Here is a 15,236-nt window from a genome sequence, read left to right as displayed (position 1 = left end):
TACACAAAAGTATGAAATTGTCCTCTTTAGCTGCTACTTTTGGTAGAGAGGGGAAAGAAAAGGTTGGATTTTTTTTTAAGGGGGGAAAGGGGATGTAAAAAAAAAAAAACCCACACCTATTACACTAATAGTTTTTCTGCATTATTTAATGTCCACAACAATCTCATGGGGAAAGTATAATTTCCCATTTTACAGGTAAGAAAATTATCATTGGAGAGGTTTAAAGACTTTCCAAGGGAATATATGTTTAGAAGTAAAATCCAGGTCTAATGTTTGAGTCCAGGATCATTTCCACTACTCCGCTCTGTAAATCCCACTAGATTCAGCACCGTGGACAGAGGCAGAGTCCCTAGAGTCTTCACTGGGGAAGGGATGGGGGCAGAGTGGGTGGGAAGGTGGGTATTGAATCCCAGAGAAGAGCTAAAACTACAGAAATACCTGAACTAATAGGATTGGGTCAGGGCCAAGGAAGGGCCCATCATCATAATCCTTTCACATTCATATCAAACTGCTCTTTTTGGAACCGATTTCTAACCTTCCGCCAACTAGTTAAGCTAGGAAAAGCATTTTCATCTGTAAAATGCCATTCCCAGACTGCCACCCAGAGTTTTTATAAAGCAAAGATGAATCAATGAATGGAAAAGTTATCTGAAATTCATAAAAATTCACTGTTAAAAAAAAACAACTGTAACAACCCCTCAAATTCCAGTGATTTAACATAACAGACCCTTAATTCTCATTTGTGTGTGCCCCAAGCAGGGATTCCTGATTGTCATGAAGCTCGCCTCCAAGAGTGATTCTGGTACCCAGGATCCTTGCTCCTTGTGACTCTGCCACCTTACATCATGGCTTTGAAGATCCTCATGTTTATCTGCATCAATCTAGAAGAGTAAAAATCATGAAGAATATCCAAGAAGATTTTTATAAGCCAAGTCTGGAAGTGGCACACATCCCTTCTGCTCACATTCTATTGGTTAGAACCCAGCTCATGGCTACACCTACCAGAAAGGGTCTGGGAAGTATAGTCTAGCTGTTGGTACAGGAAGATAAACAAGCTTTGAGGAACACAGAGCAGTCTCCCAATCTTGTACAAAGCTGAGAAATTGTCACAATTACGTGATTTTTAGCCCCATGCAAGAGCTTGAGAATGGGAATAAACTGAGGACCAATTTTATAAAATATTTTGACTACTGGGCTTTTACTGGATGCATGTGTGGGTAATTTTAGATTCCCTAAATGAGCATCTTGCATCCTTCCGTGGTAATTGATAATTGAGATTATCAAAAGCTAGAGTTGTTAGAACATTAGATTCTCGGGATCCCTGGGTGGCGCAGCGGTTTGGCGCCTGCCTTTGGCCCAGGGCGCGATCCTGGAGACCCAGGATCGAATCCCACGTCGGGCTCCCGGTGCATGGAGCCTGCTTCTCCCTCTGCCTATGTCTCTGCCTCTCTCTCTCTCTCTCTCTGTGTGTGTGTGACTATTATAAATAAATAAAAAATTAAAAAAAAAAACAAAAAAACATTAGATTCTCCAGAAAGATCAATCTGTCTATCTATCATTTATCTATCGCCTCCATATTCCTGGAGATTCTAATTCAACTACCAGGGAATTCTAAATCAGTGAACTTGGGAATGTGTTTTTAACATAAGGGAATTAAGACTCAGTTGCAAGTGACAGAAGTCCAATTCACATGGTCTTAAGCACCAAAGGAAATGTATTAGTTCATGAGACTGTGCCAGTGGTGGGACTACTTTGGGGCATAGATGGATATAGACATGAAGAGTCTCATCGGGTCAATCCCGCTCTCCATCTATCACCTGATCTCCTCAGTAAAGGATCCAGTTTTGGGCCATCTCCTGTCATGGGTCAAGGTAGCCATTAGCAGCTCCAGGCATATGTTTTTATGAACAGCCCCATGAGAACTACTCTCTCAGTAAAAGTCCCATAATTTATCCCTTTGGCACTAATTGTTCTGGTTTGGATCCCATGCCTGTTCCTGAAGCAATCACTGTGACAAAAAAAAATAATAATATCCTCTGATTGTCCAGGCCTGGGTCATGAGACCATCCTGAATCTGAAGGTAAGGTTAGACCCATATCACAAACGTAGACCAGTGGGCAGCAGGAGTAGCTCCTGAAGAGAGAATGGGGGCAGGGAAGGGATGTTAGGCAAGCATCAACAACAGGATTCTCATACACTAAGTTGTAGGAGGCTCCAAGAGAAGTGGGAGCTCTGAGCTTGGGACTCCCCACAGGACTGTGGGAAGGAGCAATCCCTCAGACCTGCATAAGGGCCTCCACTCACCAAGCTGCTCGATGCCTTCCACCCACCCCATCCCAGACCCCCTGTGGAGTTCCCCATGCTTGAACACATGAAGCTGGTGTGACTCTCAGACTTTCTTTGTCAGAAGGCCAGGAATCTACTTGGCCCTTTCACCCAGACCCTCTCAGTGGCCCTACCCCCAGCAGGCTTGCCCCTCCCTGCCCCCAGCCAAGGCCTAGTGCTTGATTACCAACAACACTGAGGACTTAAGCTAATAATGACTTAAAACAGAGATTTCTGACTTCAGGCTTATGGGCAACAGAGGACCCATGAACTCCTAAATATGAATTCAACATTCTGTGTGTATGGACATAATGTATGTGAGTGTTTCTCCTCCTAATCAAGGGAAAAAATTCACAACTTTCTTTAAATTACCTAAAGACACTTAACCTAAAAAGGACTTAAGAACCACCAATGTCAATTGTGGCTTCTCTGGGCATCTGTTTCAAGTATTTAGTGGTGCAGTTTCATGTTCTGTAGTACTTATTCTGGAGAAGCAGGAAGCTATGGGCCAAATTGAAATGATGCTCTTAGATCAGTATTTCCTGAAATGGGCTCTCTGGAAGATAGGTTGATGTGATTTTTTGTCTAGCAAGAGAAACAAAAATATCTTCATGTTCAAATAAGTTGGGGGAATGCTGGGTGAAACAGACTTCTTTTCTGCAGGACTTGTCATAATGTTCTTTAATGTTCTAATATGTCAAGTGACTCTCCAGGAGGGGTTGTAGCAGGCACCGTTTCCCAGACTGACTTACCACAAGCAGTCTTGTATGGGGCTTTGCTATGTTTGCAGCATCCTGTTAAACATTTCCCTGAAAAGGACTCATGGGATTAGCCATTTGGGAAGCCCCTTGTCCTCAAGGCATGTATGTTTGTAGTAGCAGCTTTGAGTTTGTGCTGTGAAGGGATCTGGGAGCAAGCATGGAAAGGCTTCAAAAGGGGCAATATTTAAGAGAAATCGTTCTCTGTTCTTTGCCTGAATTAGAACAAACGAGGTGTCAGGATGTTTGCGAGGCTCCATGGCATCTCTGTATCTGTGAGCTGTGGAGTGTCAGGTAGAAAGAGCAAGGGGCTGGGGTCAGCATGCCTTGGGCAGACTCCTGGCTCTGCCACTGACTGACTATGTAATTAAGGCATGGGCTTAACCCCTCTGAGCATCTGCCAGTTATCTGTAAAAGGATCTGATGGGAGGATTAAATGAGATCGGGTACTGAATGTACAGTGTCTGGCACACAGAAATGCTCCTCCATAGCAGCTGAGGCAAAAAACTGTCTTGGTTCTTTACCCTTTGTTCTGGAGGCTCCAGGAAATTCTCCCATTGTTCTTACCTCCCTTATCCTCTTGCCTCAACCATCTCTCACCTGCTCTTGACAGCTCCCCACTCTCTCCTCCTCGAGCTGCTTTGCTTATGCTCCAGACATGTCCAAATGCTGCTGACCCTCTTCCCTGCCCTCTTGGGGCAGCTGGGGTGATGGCAGCTGGACCATGACCTCCAAGGCCAGCAACTTTCCATGTGCCCCAGAAACTACCCTGGCACCACCTTGGGCTGAAAAACCACATGGAAATGGATGCAAAGGCCACACTATTTGCTGATGCTTGCAGACTGTCCTTAAGGTCACCCTTTGTGGTATGTCACCAAAAGCCAACAACTCCACGCTGCGTCTACTCTATCAGAGCTTGTTTCTATCTGCATCTGTCATCGCTGATTGCATTTGAATGGGTTTAGTCTCTATTTTAAATAAAAGATTTATGCCTTAGCTGTCAGAGCCTGCTTTTATTTGAAAATTTAATCTTGTTTCTAGGAGTCTAGATTAACTTATTAGATTTAAGCGTCCCTTGTGTGTCTCTGAGAGAAAAGGAGTACATTCTCTCCTCTACATACGGCCCTGCACACACCATACAGTGGAAGCTAAGAGCTGCATGGCCTTCACTGTCAGCGAACCAAAGCAGGATAGATGCCCCTCCTGGACAGCTTTCTTTGGTTACCTCGGGTCCAGGGAGTGTTTCTCCGGTCTCTGGGCCAGCTTCCAGGCCGTTCCCTCCAGTGTCTGTCTTCCCTACAAGTGCACCCCACCAAACTTGCCCATTCTTGGGGGCTTTGAGGAGGCTCCCCACAAGGCCCCAATGGGAGAGCAATCTGTCAGCCTTGGCTGTGCCAAGGAGTTCCAAGTTTCCTTCACATCTGCATTGTATCTTCTACCCCTGTCAAGGCTCTCACCTTACTGGATGGACCATGGAGTCAGAAGACCCGGTTTGAGTCTCAGCTCAGACCTTAGGCAAGCCACTTAACCCCCTGACCCTTGGTCTCCTCATCTGAAAGATGGAGATAATGTAATGCCCATCTCATAGGTTGCGGTATCACTGAGTGAGGAAATGGGGAGAAGCTCTTGAGAGCTCCTCTCTGTGACCTTGTCACTATTTCAGTGTGTACGGGGTGTGGGGTGTACCATGATCCCCTTTGGAGGTAAGGATGGGACAACCAAAGGGAAGAGTGACTTGCTCAGGATTGCAATAAGGTAAACAGCAAAGCCAGCCCAGGACCAGTAATCTAGACCTCCACCCAGTGCCACAGGCTCTTCTCTCCTTCTCTCACCCCACCCCACCTCACCCCCACCCTTTGCCTCTCTCTATCTCTCCCCTCCTTTCTTCCTCTCTCTCTCTCTCTCCAATGGATTCAGTTGTGTCCCACTGAAATTCATATGTCGAAGCCCAATGTGACTGCATCTGTTTTCTGGGAGAGGGTCTTTAGGTGGTAATTAAGGTTAAATGAGGTCCTGAGGATGCGGCCCTAATCCAAAAGGACTGGTTGCCTTATAGGAATAGGAAGAGCTGTCTGTCTCTCTCTCTCCCCCATGCTCCCCCCACACACCTACCTACACGCACTGAAGAAAGGCCTGTGAGCACAAGGTGGGAAGGAAGCCACCTCGAGCCAAGAGAAGACGCAGAATGAAACCTACCTTGCTGGCACTTTGACCCCTGGACATCCTTGCCTCCAGAATTGTAAGACATTTCTGTTGTTTAAACCAGCCAGCCAGGGGCGCCTGGGTGGCGCAGTGTGGAACATCTGCCTTCAGCCCAGGTCCTGATCCCAGGGTCCTGGGATCGAGTCCAGCATCAGACTCCCTCTGTCTCCCTCTCTCTGTCTCTCATGAATAAACAAATAAAATCTTTAATTAAAAATAAAATAAAATAAATAAACCAGCTGGCCTATGGTATTTTGCTGTGAAGGCCCAAAGAGACCAATGCGCTCTGTGTCTGTCTCTCCTCCTCACCCACCAGCTGTCCCTGACTTTCCCGTAGCACTCCCGCCATCTGCTGGTCAGTCTTAAGATAGCAGACAAGTGCCGGTCTCAGGGAGGCGGGGCCTCCTCCAGGGCAGACACACACACACACACACACACACACACACACACACACTCAGCAGCCAAGGAGGAGAGCTGAGATGGCTTCTCACTCCCCTTCGTTTGTCCTCTCTCATACCCTGTAACCTGACATACCTCAACTCCTGACATGAACCCTTATTTTTCGTTATAAGCTCCTTAGAGTGGGGCACCTCGGTGGCTCAGCCCTTTGGGCATCTGCCTTCACCCAGGGTCATGATCTCAGGGTCCTGGGATCCAGCCCTGCATCTAGCTCCCTGCTCAGCAAAGAGTCTGCTTCTCCCTCTCCCTCTCGCTCTCGAATAAATAAAATCTTTTTTAAATTTTTTGAAAAAAGCTCCTTAGAGTCAGGGCCACAAGTGACCCATCTCTGTCAACCCTCATTCCCACCTACTAACTGCCCCGGCACACAGTAGGTGCTCACTAAATGCTCCTCACATGACAAAGGTAAGAGACTTCCTTTTAGGGATTTCATTCATGGCCCCTAACTTTGGGGGCCTGGGACTAAGGAACAGCTCTTCCTCCTGGTGGGATCCCATAGCACCACACTCACATGAGCTCACACCCAGACTCTGGCCCCCATGTGCGGCACCAGGTGCCCACCTGGCTGGATCAAAAGGTCATGGACCAGGAGCACCATCTCCCGTCTCATTAGAACGGCCTCAAACCCAGCTCTGCAGGCCAACCCTTAGCGGGGACATGTGTCTCCTGGTTTGTCACTTGGCAAAACAACTCGAAGGGAAGGAAGACATAGTGACTGTGTCTATAAGTCAGCTGCCTCAGCCTCAGAAAGAACTGTTATCTGAGGGGGCTAATTAAGATGAATCTGCTCAATGGGGGAAGAAGCTCCAGCTCCAGCTTTCCAACTTAGAGGCTCCTCTACGACTCCAGTTGCTTAATCAGCCCAGAGTGGCTGGGGGAGAGGAGACTCCCAGGCACAGTGTGCTCAGCCAGGCCCCACTCATCCCCACCAGAGCCAGGACTGGGTGAGGAGGTGAAGCGCTTCTTTGGGGAGAGGATTTAAGGGGGCACCACAGACAGGCTCATGGCAGGTGCTAATTACCCACACCTCCTTTCGCCTCAGACTCTTGCGTGGCTCAGCACAGTGCCGATCCTGATCTTGTCTTTCACATGTTGACAGTTTATTCATCACGGACTTTTTTGCATGAGTTGTGATTTTTATAAAATATTATAGAAATGAAAATGGGGACTTAAACAGTATCTGTACACTCACGTTCATAACGGCATTATTTATAACAGCCAAAAGGTAGAAAGCACCCCACGTGTCCATCGATGGGTGAGTGGATAATCAAAATGTGGTATATCCACAATCAAATACGATTCCACCTTAAAAAAAGAAGGAAGTTCTGACCCCTGCTTCCAAATGGACAAACCCGGAGAACATCATGCTAAGTGAAATAAGCCAGACACAAAAAGACAAAGACTGTATGATGACGTTCCTAGAGTAGTCGACGTCATAGAGACAGTAAGCCGAATGGAGGTTGCCTGGGGTTGGGCCCAGGGTTGGGGGAGCAGGGAATATGCAGTCAGTGTTTCATGGGGATAGAGTTTCAGTTGGGGAAGATAGGAACATTCTGGAGATGAATGGAGGGGATGGTGTGACTGAATTGAACACCACTGGACTACACACTTAAAGATGGTTAAAATGATCAGTTTTATAGTATATTTTACCATAATAAAAAATTGCATTAAAATATTATTGAGCCTACTTGCCGAGCTTTTTGGCACCCTCTGAAATTATATGCCTGAGTCCAGAGCCTCTGGCCTCACCCTTGCCTGACCCTGAATGCTTCACATTGTCCCCATTTTACCAACAAAGGAACCCAGCCTGGGGGATATTAGGGATTAACAGCCCTGCTCAAGGTCCCCTAGAAGATTATTCGTGAACCAGGAAGTCAAAAGCCAAGGCCCTGGCTTCCAGCTAAGGACTTCATTCAGTACAGCTCCCCTTGCCTGCCAGGTGCTTCCAGGGAGCTCTGGAAGGTACCACCATCCTGCCAGAGTCAGCTGAACCTGGGGTGAAGTCTTACCCCACAAATAAGGGGCTCAGTGGACCCAGCCCCAGCCCACCCTCCTCTTATGGAGACCCCTCATCCGAAGCTACTATTCCCCTTGCAGACAAATCTCTAGGCAGAGGGCAGGGCCATTGGGCAGATAGTGTAGGCGAAGGGGCCAAGTCTATTTTCACACTCCCTAGCTACGTATGCCAATGGCTGCTACTTTTCCCCCAGCATCTATGCCCCCTCCTGCCCAGTAACAGAATCCAAATTTAGCTGGACACAGGCTACCTAGAAAAAAGCATTCATTTCCTAGTTTCCTTGCTAGCTGGATGTGCTGACACACTTTAGATGTGGCCCCAAACCTGGAAGCCAAAGCATCATGTGCACATTTGAAGATGTGACCTTACAGAGAGTGGCACCCCCTTTCTACTCCCTCCTCCCTCCTGTTGGCTGGAAGACCAGGTGTGATGGCTGGATCCTGTGCTGCCATATTGGAGGCTGGCAGGCCCAGGATAAAAGGGGGCTGGGTCCCTGACTGGGGCAAGGCCAGAGCAGCCCTGGAAGCCCCATACACACAGGTCCAGTTCCCAGCAGGACATAGGCCACGAGTGAGCTGCCCCAGCCTCCCTCTCCACAGGACAAGTCCTCTCTCTCCATGTAGATCACACCTCAGCCCCTACTGGTCATTTCAGCAACACTTCCTAATGAATTATTTTCACAGGAGTCTAAGATGAAGGGTCCTTCTGGGAACCCAACCTACAACATTCCTCCCTTCACAGCTTGTATGATATAGGCCAGCAGGGAGGTAATATAGCTGGGCCTAAGGGCCTGCCCTGGGCCATCAACTTGCACACTTCTATAAATGACAGAGAAACTTCTATCAAGCTTAAGTCACTGGTGCGTGAACCTGGGCAAATCCCTTGACCTCTCTGGCTTTAAGTTTCATTTCTGTAAAATGCAGATAAAGCCAAGTGAGAAAATGAACACGAATGCATTCTGTAAGGGGTAAGAGGTTACAGACTGAGTATTCGTACCCCCAACCTCCAAATTCATATGTTGAAATCCTAACCCCCAATGTGACAGCATTAGGAGGTGGGGCCCTTGAGGAGTTAATGAGGTCAAGATGTGATTAGTGTCCCTATAAGAACACAGGAGAGCTGGGTTCCTCTCTGCTCTCTAGTATGTCAGGACACGGCCAGAAGACAGCCGTCTGCAAACCAGCCAAGAGGGCTCTCGCCAGAGCTCGAACAAGCTGGCACTCTGATTTGGGGCTTCCAGCCTCCAGAACCGTGAGAAATACATTTCTGTTCTTTAAGCCACCCAGTCTATCGTATTTTTGTTATAGCGACCAGAGCTAAGACAAGGCACTTGTTTGTATTATCTGGTGAGTGGCCAGTCCCAAAACCAAGAGCTCCCCCAAAGATCAATGATCAACTGCAAGCCCCAGATATTTGCTTTATTCCCAGAAGTTCTGGCTGAGAAATCGGGTCCCTCAGACTTTGTTACAGGGAATGTGACCTGAATGTTGTCTATTCAGAGCACAGCTGTGGGGACCAGCCTATCGGGAAGTGGCTGAGGACCTGCCACCACACTTCCAGTCCTCACCACATCCCCCACACACCCCATCCTGGGGCCACCTCGGCCCCTCACCCCACTCTGCCGACTGCCTAGCACCTCTCCCCTCCAGATGAGGGAAAAAGGACAAGACCCTGGAAAAGTCTCCCTACAGGAACACAGGCAGGTGTGAGCCCTAAGGGTGAAGGCAGGGAGAAGGCAGAGGAGGGTCCTGGGGGGAGAGATGGCCAAGGGAGCTGATGGTCAGGAGGCAAACAGGCAGCTTCCTCCTGAGTCCTCACCAGAGACCAAAGCAGTCCAAGCACTTTTCCTTCTATGTTCCTTATTCCCAGCAAGGAGACAGGTTCAGAGAAGGCAGCCAGTTTGCCCATGGCCACACGGCAGCCAGAGAGACTGCGTTGACGCGCCTTAAACATCCCTCAGACTTTGGAGAACATTCTGGACCCTTGGGCCCTTTAGCGATAGACTTAGGGGCAATGTGAAGGGACACCTGACTTTTCCCAGCTGTGACCTGGCCCTTAGGAGAGGATCTGGACAGATGTTGGGGCCGAGGCAGAGCAACTTCCCTGGGGTCCGACACGCCTCCCCTCACAGATGTGGACAACACATGCCCGTCCCAGAAACGTAGACTGGCTCAGTGGAGGGGACGCATATGTGGGCCCGCTCCCCTCTTCTGGTGCTAGCACCCCAGGATTGCTTTGGAGAGCCAGCCCTCCTCACAGGAGACATTTTGAGTCCTTCATCGAGGGTCCCACCCCCACTTCTTGGCAGAGGGGTGGTCATGTAATGGTGGCCCAGACAGTTAGCTCTGTTTCCCCTGGACCTTCAAGCAGAGGGACACACAGACAGCATCGGGGTCTGCCTGCATCTCAGGCTCCCTAAGACCTAATTTTCTACCTCTTCCTCCTACTCTGAGAGCTACTCCAGATCCTTCCAATAGATGCCTACCTGGTTCAAGTTAGCCTTGGCTCCCAACCCAAGCACCTTCTGGATAACCCAGCCAGGCCCAACAAAGGGAGACTCTCAGGGCTCGGGAGTTCCCAGCAGGGCACAGGACACAAGCCCTCCAGCTGCCGCCCTGACCTGCCCCGCCTCTCAGGGCAACACTCCCCAGACCCCACTTGTCTTTTCTGGGATTTTTAATGAATCACTTTCATAGGAACCCTGGATGCAGAACTATTCCTGGGAACCCAGCCTCCCCATGGACTTTCACAGGCCTTAAGATGTCCAGCCAGCAAGCCGCACAGATGGCCAGAGGCCCGTGAGGTCTCCCACCTTGCCCCAGTGAGAGATGACCCACCCCTGTGGGCCCTTGCTTGCCCTGTTGCCTCCTGGCCTCATGCTAGTGCCCGCTCACTCCAGCCTCCTCCCCTTGGCAGGCACCCCAGGCGCCCCTGCCATCCTAGGACCCCTCCCAGAGCCACAACGTCTCCCTTCTCTTGTTCACCCTTTGGGTGTGAGTTCCAGCAACACCTTCTCAGTGAGGCCCCCCAGGACCCCCAAAAGATGGAACTCTACCTCGCCCCACCACCACCACCCCAGGCCTGCTTGAAAGCAGTGCCACCAGGGCAAGACGGGGTGGAAGGGGTCATCCCTGCAGGCTATATTTTGGAATCAGAGGTGAAGGGCGAAGATGGTAGAGAAAGCCCCTGTCGGCGGGAAGAGAACCAGCCAAGGTTGGTGGCGACTCAGGGACCTGAGGCAGCGTGGAATTAAGGAGAGAGAGAAGAGAACTGGGAAAGATGAGCTGGAGCAGACGGTGGGGGGTGTGAGAGCCAGGTAAGGACGGTAAGGACATAGGAGTTTCTCCTGTGAGGTAATCGGACATCCAGGGCCGACATTAAAGACAGCACAGTCTCGGTACTTGCGGTCCTGCAAGGTCACCATGATGGGCAGAGCCAGAGACCCGAGCGGGCCAGGCCCCGGAGCATGACAGAAGGTAAAGTGGCAGCTCAAGGGGGGCCAACTGAGGGCACTGCGGGGAGGCTGCTCCTCCTGGAGCTGCTCCTCCCAGCTCCATGTCCTTGCAGAGCGCAGTAGAAGGCAGTTCCAGCCTGTCTTTCTATCCCCCTGGGAACCCCAAGGCCTCTCTTAGGGGAGGGGACGAGAGGGGACGGGAGGGGTTGGAGCACCCCAATCCCTTCTAAGGGCATTGGCCCTTTATCTCTCCGGAGGCAGTAGCCCTCTGCTTTGTAAGCTAATGCTATTATATTAGGATTTTTCAAGTGCTTATTGGGTTAGGAAACGTTCACATTGATTAATCCTTGCCACAACCTGGTCGGCGGGGGGGGGGGGGGGGGGGGGGCGCTTATAGGTGTGGTTATGAATCCTAGATTTTACAGGGAAGGACACCGGGCCTGAGAGGTTGGAAATCATGTCCATGGTCACCTGGGGCCCATCAGTGGCAGGGCCATGACTCAATAGCGCTCTGGCTCTACCGCAGACCTGACCAGGTACCACAGTGCCTGAAACGAAAGGGGGCTCATCATCCGCACACCACAGAGCTGTCCCCAGACCTGCCCAGTCCCTGTGGCCAGCTCCCTCCCCGCCTTCCTGAAGTCCCATCAACCCCCCCACCCCCAGCGCTAACAGTGGCTCCAAAATCCTGACAGCCTCTGCTCCCTTCCAGCCCCCTCCAGCCCCACCCTACACCCCTATCCACAGCCCCCCACAGTGATTACCATGTCTTCACCCTCCACCCCGGGGCCCCTTTCAACTGTTTCTCCTAGAAGCGTTAAGCAGGAGAGACAGCTGGGAATCTGCTCTGCAACCTGCTTGGGACGGCCACACTGGGGCCACCCAGGCCTCCCGCTGCCACCGCCGCCCAAAGGCAGACATTTGGAGCTTCTCAGCCGACTCCAGCAGAGAATTCGCCGCACCGTCACCGACTGCCATCATGCTGTGATTAGTTAATCACTAAGTGCATGGGGCTTTTAATTAACTGCCAGCCCTGCGCAGGCGGGCAGCTGTTCCACGAACCACATCAGCTCGTGGCTCCCCCAGTCCGAACCGATGGAACACTTCCATCCCGCAACTGACGGTTGGATATTTTGATGCTTCAGGGATGGCAAATGCCACTGCTGCAGCCCTGACGGGAGCTGCCAGCTACAGGAAGGAGAAAAGAAGGCCGCGGTCAGTTGGGGTGGGGGCAGCATCAAATAAGGGCGAAAGGGGGAGTCTGCACAAGATCTGTGACTGTGCAAATGTGTCATCTATCTACCTATAGATGAAAAGTAACTCAACTCAAATAAATGTAAGGCACAACAAGCAAACCTATAGGTGCCACGTAACCAAAAAGTATGAGACTTCAGGCATGGCTGGATCCAGGGGTGCAAGTGAAATCACCAGAGCAGCAGCAGTTGCATCCTGGGTGAGTGAAGTGCATACCAGGAGCTCACATGAGGCATGAGCAAGATAGCAATGTTGTGGCTTCTCCAAACAGGGATTTCTCTTTCTTCTTTCTGATTTAGCTATTCCCTCCCACCTCTGGGCTTCCAACTAATTCTGGCCCTATTTCTATCAGAGTCTTACTACATTTCATTTTAACCATTTGTTCACGTGTCTGTGTTGCCTGATAGATCAAGATTCCCCAACCCTCGCACTGTTAGCATTTGGGGTTGGATAATCCCTCAGTGCAGGAGCTGTCCTGTGTGCTCTAGGATGTTCAGCAGCATGCCTGGCCTCTACCTGCTAGATGTCAGTAGCACCACCTCTCCTGCTTGTCACCACCAAAAATATCTCCAGACATCACTAAATGTCCACAGAGGCAAACGCCGCCCCCAGGGGAGCCCCTGCAAGAGACGCTGAGGCGTAGGGAGTGTTACATCCATGGGCACAGGGCCTGGGGCCTGGGACCTGGTGGACTTCCCAGGTGACTTAGGTTGGGGGGTGGGGGAAGCCGGTGGGGGGTGCAGAGAATACATGGAGGGCCTGACAGCACATAGGCTCTGTGCAGGACGGAGGTCTACCTGTGTGATGTGTGCCCCATCTCAAGAGGGAAGATGCTAACCCTGTCATACCACATCATTCATTAAACAGACCAGAAATCTGATTTTGTTTATGACATGCCCTGATTTCCAAAATACTTACACAGGCTGAATGAAATACATCTGCAGGCGGAATATCGCCTGCACCAGTTTGCAACCCCTCCCTGAGTCCTATTCCCTCTAAGACTACAGAGGCCAGAGGGCAAAACCAAGGTTACACAGCCAGGAAGCAGGGCCATGGGGCCCCCTCCTGGGCCTCTGGCTCCCTGACCAGCACAGTCTCCCCAGCCCCATGCTGCTCAGGGCACCCCCAGAGCCATCCAGGGCCAAGGCCTGGCCCCTGGAAAGCCCTGGAGCCTCCTTGAGGCCCTGCAGAGTGAAGGAAGGACATTCTCAGGCCGCAGGAGACTGCAGGGCTCTGAATATGTAAATCACAGCCCACTCCACAGCACATCCATCCTGTGGCCTAATTGAGACATTTGCTTGGAGTGTCCTGGAAAACTAGGGCAGATGTGGCGTTCTGAGAATAAGAGCCACCCTCCTCGGACAGCCTGCCGAGACTGGGGACCAATGGCTGTTCTCTGGAACTTGGACCAGCCACAGGGAAATAGTTTTTGCTAATAAGACTATATATGTGTGTGTGTATATATATATATATTTTTTTTTAATGGCCCTTGAGTACTGCCATGATACTGGGTATTAAAATGGCAGAAAGGAGGGCAAAGTGAGAACACACAGCTAGCCCATCTCTACAGAAACGATGTAGCACCAAGTGGAAAAACCTGCTGATTTGCCCCCATATGTCCCTGCAGCCTGAGCTGTGAGGTTGCAGGTGTATTCAAAGTTTTCCTGACCCTGGAAGTTTCCTCAATTTGCAGTTTGTCTCACTAAGTATCACTTGGTGATGGGAGTGAGGGGAACACTGTCCCCCGCTCTACCCTAATATCCCCCCATGGCTTTGTTCCTTTCTCAAAACCCTCAGCCCCAGCCCAGGCCCTACTCTGGACTCGGGATGCCAGCTTGCCAGCAACAGTGCTCTATTTGATGCTGCCTCTATATATATGTATGGATTCTTCTGGGTGTTTCTCTGGCTCAGCCTGCCCACTCTCCTCCTCACCAGCCCCCATTTCTGCTTACATCACTCAGAGGTACCCAGCCCCTTGGAAGCATTCAAGAGCCGCTTGTTGAATGAATAAATGAATGAATGAATGAGCTCTAAAACAGCAGAGCACCTCAACATCTTCCTTCTCTGGCTCTGAGCTAATTCTCCACTCCCTGTCCTCACGCCTCCACTCTTTTCTTTTTTTTTTTCACGCCTCCACTCTTAACACACAGGTTGTTTCCTCCTCCCCACCCACCTGCAGCCCTTGGCAGCTGCCTGTTCCCTCCAGGTGGATGCCACTCCCCTATTGTCGAAGGCTCTGATTCCTTCAAACTTTCTCGTTTTTCTTGATGGAATGTCCTCTGACACCCCCCCCCCCCACCAGCAGACTTCACAATGCCCTCTCTTGTTCCTGTAGCACATTTTCGTGATGCCACTCTTGTACCATTACCATCTCCCCTATATTATTAGCTATCTGTTTCACATGAAAGATTTGTATTGCAAGTAAGAGAAAACACAATTGAGGCTCATTAAAGGTCTGAAAAGCTCAGACAATGGCTCCATTTCTCAGTGAGTCCCTTGGCTCTGCTCTGCTCTGCTCTCTGAACGGCATTCATCTCCACCATAGCTTCCCTCCTCATCAGAGCAAAATGACCACCACCATTCTGGGCTTCACATCCAAATAAATGCCCCACTATTCCCAAGAGGAGGCTTTTTCCTCACATTGCCAGCAGAAGCTCCCAATTCTATGCCTATTGGGTCCCTCTTGTATCAATCACTCCAGCCTGGGGAACGCAGGGTATCAATTTCCACTCCAGAAGAGGGCTTCAAGAATATAGACACTGATTTC

The 15,236-nt window shown here is 50.3% G+C and overlaps 1 long non-coding RNA gene across 1 annotated transcript in view; it reads right to left on the bottom strand.

The window, feature by feature from the left end:
• Positions 1-698: 698 nt before the first annotated feature.
• LOC140633942 (uncharacterized) overlaps positions 699-15,236 on the bottom strand; it is a 22,683-nt gene continuing 8,145 nt past the window's right edge. The window contains exons 2-3 of the long non-coding RNA XR_012031536.1: positions 5,280-5,461; positions 699-881 (exon numbers count right to left, since the gene is read on the bottom strand). This is a non-coding gene — a long non-coding RNA (uncharacterized lncRNA). The remainder of the gene's footprint in view (positions 882-5,279; positions 5,462-15,236) is intronic.

The sequence above is a fragment of the Canis lupus genome, chromosome 5, assembly GCF_048164855.1.
Source record: "Canis lupus baileyi chromosome 5, mCanLup2.hap1, whole genome shotgun sequence".
In the NCBI taxonomy this organism is placed as follows: Eukaryota; Metazoa; Chordata; class Mammalia; order Carnivora; family Canidae; genus Canis; species Canis lupus.
The sequence above is the reverse complement of the archived record's forward strand: the minus strand, read 5'-3'. Positions and strand labels throughout refer to the sequence as shown.